Raw genomic sequence first — 6,346 nt, 5'->3', positions numbered from 1 at the left:
TACGAGTCAAAGGCAGTATCAGAGCTGTTACAAATCACCTAAAAGTTGGCTTACTAACATAGGTTAGCCTCTATAAAATTCTTAAAAGAAAATATGTATTTTTAATTATTGAAATAATTCAGAAATTAAAAGAGACAGTAAAGACAACCAATATTAACTTTTTGACTAAATTCACCTGGGCTTACCCATCATCACCCTCTCTTAGTAGACAGAGATCACTGGAAAATATTTAGTATTACAGAATTATTTTAAAAACTCATTGTAAATTAAGAACCTGGTATTGACTTTTCGTACCTCCAGTGAAATACAATACATACAGGTAAGGCAGTATGCATAGGAAATACATTAAGAAAACAGAATAGATAAGTGCAATTATTCTGAATATTTCAACATTTGTTATGGCCCCTCACTATGGCAAAGAACATCTTAAAAAGATGGATCCAACAGCTGTTCACAGAACATATGAATATATCACCATAAAAGGTCTACTGTGGAAAAAAGCTTACGCTGTCTTCAGTTGTGACTTCTCAGATGAAGTATTCTACAAACAGACTTTCCAGCAGTACAGCTCTGAGTTAACAACAGCACATTAATACAGTTAGAGAAGAGAAAGTACTTCTGAAATATATCAGTCCTCATTTTAACATGGGAATGCTTGTAACACTCAGTATTCCATTAATCCAAATTAAATATTTAACAGTACACGCATCAACTATATACAGCTTCATTTTTGAACTGATTCTGCTCCCCCTGCCCCCATTACCAATTTCCTCTCAACTGGCAAGGACTTTTGATTGTTAGCTCAAATTAAACAGGAATGAGAAAACAATACAAAAGTCTACAGCATACAGAGAATACACAAAGATTTGTTTTCATGATGATGAAAGGTGGAGCAGCAAATAAAGTAATTTACCCCTCTGGTCAAGAAGAGGTCTAAGTTCTGTCTTCTGAAATCAGCAAGGATGTAAATGCACACAGACAGAGCTTGGCTATAAATGTCTGTTCATGTCCTTAGGAGTTTCAGTTATTTGACTCAAGACAACAGCAACACAGAAAGGCAAGACATTACCAGCCACCTGTCAGCCCAGGCCAAGGACTTGATGTGCAAGAAAACCCTGTGGAGTGGTGTATGAGCACGGCTGTCAGGGCAGAGTGTCCTGTGAGAGAAAATGCCAGGGACTGCCTGTGCTGGTCCCAGACAGCTCAGCATCAGCCAGCACAGGAATTACAGAATGGCTGAGGATGGAAGGCACCTCTGGAGGTGGCACCTCTGGCAGTGCCCTCCATCCTCAGAGGAAGGCAGGCCCCTCCTCTGGAGGTCACCTGGCCCAACCTCCCTGCTCAAGCAGAGCCAAGTACTAAAGCAGACTGCCTAGGACCATGTCCCATTGACTCCTGAGTATCTGCACACATGGAGACTCCAGGCAACCTGTGCCAGTGCTCCATCTCCCTGACATTAAAAAGGTGCTTTCCCTATGTTCAGATGGATCCTCCTGTGTCTCAGGTAGTGGCCACTGCCTCTTGGGCCCAGTGAGCACTGACCCACTGCACTCCAACACTGCCAGAGGAGCTGCTGGCACTTGGACTAAAGCATGTTTAAGGTAAGGCTGTAAATGCCAAGAAAAAGAGATTACAGTGCTACAACAGGATGAGGAAAAAGGATAAGTCCACATCAGCACAAGACAGAGACAGCTGAGCAGGAGAAACACCAAAGGAAAATCAGCCTGAGCAGAGGCTGAGAGTAGACTCAAAAGGAGCTACAACTCTAAATGGACTGTGGCTGGTGTTGGAACCCACAAGAGAGCAGCAGAAAAAGAAACAAAGAGTGGTGAATAAGCAGAAGCACAACAGACTGATCCCAGTCTCCTGCGCTGCCTGCTGCCTTGCCGAAGGGACTGAGCATGACAAGCAGCCAAGGAACTGGGGGATGGCATGGGTAGAGAGAAGGAAGACCAGTGTCTGGAGAAAAGCAGCAGTATTTTCCTTAAGTGTTTTCATTATTTTGAATTCCAATATCAAAGCAGTAAAAAAAAACAACCTCTAATTGGCAATAACTTAAATTGATTAAAGCCCCCCAACTCAAAACTTACTGTCCCTGAAAAGTTATGTCTTCAGCTGACATTAGTATAAAATTAAGGGCTTTCTGTCCCTTTTAAAGGCAAACCATATATACAGAAAAGCCATGTTCTAAATGTGTAATTATGAAGCTTCTCGGAAGTTTTAAGTCTTTTAACTAAATTTAAAAAGCCTTTGACAAAACCTTGAAAAGGGAAGGATGACTTGAGGACTAAGTCACGGATTCTCACACAAATGAAAAAGGAAATATTTTGTTGTTTCTCCAAAATCATTTAGATACAAAAGTGACAACAAAAAGCTCAACATAAAAGAGGTAGCCTAAAAAAATCAAAATACTATTTGATTCAGGAAGCAAAGGTAGTGCAATAAAAGTATCCATATGAAAAACATACTTCCCATTTCCACATTACTCACATTTTAACAAGAATAAAATAAAATCTGGGTTGGATTTTGAGGAGCAAAAGGGATCAAATACTAGAAACCAGTATTTTAGAGGCATATTTGAAATCAAAGCATATACAACTCTCACCACAAATCACCTAGCAGTTGTTTGCTCTGTAACAGTTTTCATCAGTATCTGCAAAACTGATTTTTCCCAGAGATTAACATCAGAAATGCACGTCTCCCAATCAGGCTTCCATAATTTAAAACTATTTTGTTTAGAAACAGATGTACCAGATACCTCTCCCAGGAGATTTTTCAGTAAATACAACTTTCAATACTGGCAAAGGTTTTATTACCACCATACTTTTGCCTGGCTCCTGACAAAGTAGGTACAAAATGAGCACCTCAGATGTGTTGGTGGGAAGCAGAAACAGGCATGATAAAGACAGATTTCCTCTAGAAACTTTTAGTGAATGAGGGCAGGCAAGTATTTAAACATATTCCATCCTACAATCTTAATGTATATGCCCCATGGTCCCCCTTTATTCTGTACACATAGCAGAGAATGGCTTGAAAGAAATAATCTTTCTTCTGGGCTTAATCAGCCCTTGCTACAGAAAGTTTTATCCACCTGCTTTTTTGCTGACAAACATGCAGCTATGACAAGGCTGACTTGCAGTGAATATATAGTTGTAGTAGGGATTTAAAATCCATACATTATTATTTAGCAATGCCTCAAACAGAGTGTGCATTTTATAAAAACCTGCTAGATCCCATGAAGCTCCAGGCAAACTGTTTACTAGCAATGCTAATCTGTAAGATTGATGAATAAACTAACAAATTCCAGTGTGAAGTTTTTAACCAGGTTTTATCAGTCTTAGAGAGTAAACTTTGACACTTGCAACTCAGAATCAAAACAGGTTCTGCAGATTTCTCTGTAATGGCTACATGGTATAAACTCTGAATGTTCTACAAAAAGAAGACTTTAATCCTTCATTTAATTTCTTTGGTTTCCCAGAAACAAAAGCTACTTAAGTGAACTAAGCAATGAAAGACAAGCAAACAAAGGTAACTCTCTGTCCCTATAGTTTCAGAGATGCTTGTAAATACCAGTTCTGTGGACCAGTTCTGCATGGATAAAGCCTAAATAAAGGCAGCTAGAACTAGTTTTGGACTACTGCTCTCCAGCAAAAACTGTCTTTGGCACACATATAATCCAATTCTGTGATGCTACTTTACACATAGTCCCATATAAAATTGACAGAGGAAATTAAAGACTACTTTCACAAAACAGGCACTTCAAATTAGAACAAAAAAAAATCTGTTCCCTATTAGGCAATACAGGAGCATTTTTCAGAATGGCAGAAACAGAGAATAGTACCAAAATTAGGATGAGAAAGTTCAGCAAATTCAGACTACCTGGGTAAAATTTTTACCCAGCTCTACTAGCCTTAAATAACAGTAGCACCTGGAAAATCTGAAGGCTACAACAGACTAGAGAAAATTAAAATACATTAAAATACACAGCATGGAAAAATTATGTATAAATTTGTTCACCCTCCAATTCCACATTTAGATCTCCCAGAGAGGTTTTCTTATATAGATGTCTTTCTACCACGTATCTTGCAGTAAGATACAACAAATGAGACTCAAAATACAGCTATACCCTAAGTCTCCTGTTTGGTAAACAGCTGAATATAGACATTTCTGAAACAAGCATTGTGTCAGGCCAGACTAACTTCCACCATCAAATGACAGCACTGCTCTTGGGCTTTTCTGACATCTTTACTGCAAGGCTCACAGTCTGCAGTCACAGATTCAGCTGTGTCAAAGAGCTGGACCAGAGAAGTGCTCATGGGGTGGGAAAAGGGATAAATAGCACAAAACCTTCAGCTAAAACAAAATACTGCTCACCCAGTCTGCATTCAGCGATTATCATCTGCATTCAGAAGACTCAAGAACAAGAGTTTTAGTTCTAATGTTCCCTTTAACACACTCCAGGAAAAATTCCTCACTTTCCCCTTTTCCTGAGTACAAGAAAAACATTCTCTTGCAAACTGCTTTTATATGCTAAGGTGAAATACACTGTAAAATGTATGGCTCAACTGCATTCCCCATGGCTCTGTAAATCATATCCTACTAACCTCAGAACATCCACACAGTTTGGAAAAGCTGGCATGGATTGCACACTTTGAGCTAATGAACACATGGCTCCCATCCTTAAAGCCTTGACTGTAACTATGGTGGAAACAAGCTGCAACCTGCTCCATGTTAGCTGGGTGTCTCTGGAGGGGCTCCTTACTCAGCATCCTGACCTGAACACAGAGTCACCTCTGGCTCTCCTTGAACATACAGCTTCTATGTTTCTGGTATGTCAGGGGTCTCTGAACTTTCCCAATTCCTAATTAGAGAGCACTAGCTCTGTTTTCAGGAGAAATTTAAAACTGTATTGTATTAAAGGGTATTTCTACCCAACAGCTGCTATTTTGTGTTTTCACTTACCCTTGCCCTAAAGTGTTTCAGTTGAATCTTCCATTTTTTTTTTTCACTTCTTCCAGCTCATTCTCCTCCATGCTGCCCCACATGACCTGTCACTCTCCTTCACTCTTAGGTGTATTCACTTATCACTTGTGAGCTCCCCAGGAAGGTGAGGTGTGTTTGGGATTCTGCTGAGACCTGACTTATAAGCACCATGGGAAAACCTCTCTTCTCTCTAGCATAATCCCACTAAATGAGCTACCTTAAAAGAAAAAGGAAAAAAAAAATCACAGCCAAAGGAATCCAGTGAAAAAATTCCACCTTGGGAAAAGTGGTATCTTAGTGCCTGCACAACATGAAAATGGCTAACAGTACTGGCTACTCTAGCAAAAAATAGGGCAGAAGATTATCATACTGCACTAAACTACAGCAAGAACCTTGGTCTCAGACTCCTAGCACTACAACATGTAGTAGACTGAGGTACCCAGTGTTCTACTTTCATGGCAAACTTACTACCCAGACACTGAGATACAACTATCTCAATATTGTAAAGCATTACATATCGTGGGTAAGAAGAAAAGTGATCCTACAGGTTTCTGTACCAGAAGGCCAGCTCATACTAAAAATGAACAGCCTCAGAAAAGAAACTTAATGCACCTAATGGATCTGAGCTTCAGAACACAAAGCTGGAGAGCAAAGTCTGATGCTACATTGCTGAGCTTCTCCTGCAGGGATTCTCTCCTCTAAACTTTCTGAATTAACTGATATGGGAAAGTAACAACGGAAGATTTAGAATTCCTTTTTAAATATTCCCTTTAAAATTCCAAAGGTGAAAACATGGGACAGATTTTAAGGTTAAAAAAAAGAGCAGCAATTCTTATGCAAAAAAATTGCTAATTTTGTCTTCACTCTTTTTTTTGCAATTTTACATACGTATACCAATAATATAAAAGTGCATGAGTGGAGAGGTACATTTAATTTTTAGTTGAAGACTCACAAAATCTAGCTCAGGTCCTGCAAAGAGTAATCTCCACCTGAACCATTACAGCATCCTACTGTTAATGAAAATTGTGTTGAGGGTCTTGTGGCATTACACAGGGTTGTGAGGAGCAGGTAATGACAGCTCCTGACTTATTCCACCCAATACCCAGAGAGGGACAGAGGCAACAAACACCTAAAAACAACTGCTGGTTCTTGGCAACATGTTATTACTGCCAGGCTTACTGCTGTTCACCATCAGCAATAAAAAGTCATTTTCCAAGCTGTCCAGAAATTAAAGTGCAAGTAAAAAATTTAAAACTATTTGAATAGCTCCAACTTCTCTAACTATTTCTGAGTACCTTATTTGGTGAAATTTCCTTTATACACAAAAGGGCCAAATAAGGCAGAAAGGCTACCCATCTGGGTT

This window comes from Geospiza fortis, unplaced genomic scaffold, assembly GCF_000277835.1.
Source record: "Geospiza fortis unplaced genomic scaffold, GeoFor_1.0 scaffold1, whole genome shotgun sequence".
Classification (NCBI taxonomy): domain Eukaryota; kingdom Metazoa; phylum Chordata; class Aves; order Passeriformes; family Thraupidae; genus Geospiza; species Geospiza fortis.
This window is presented reverse-complemented; position numbering follows the sequence as displayed.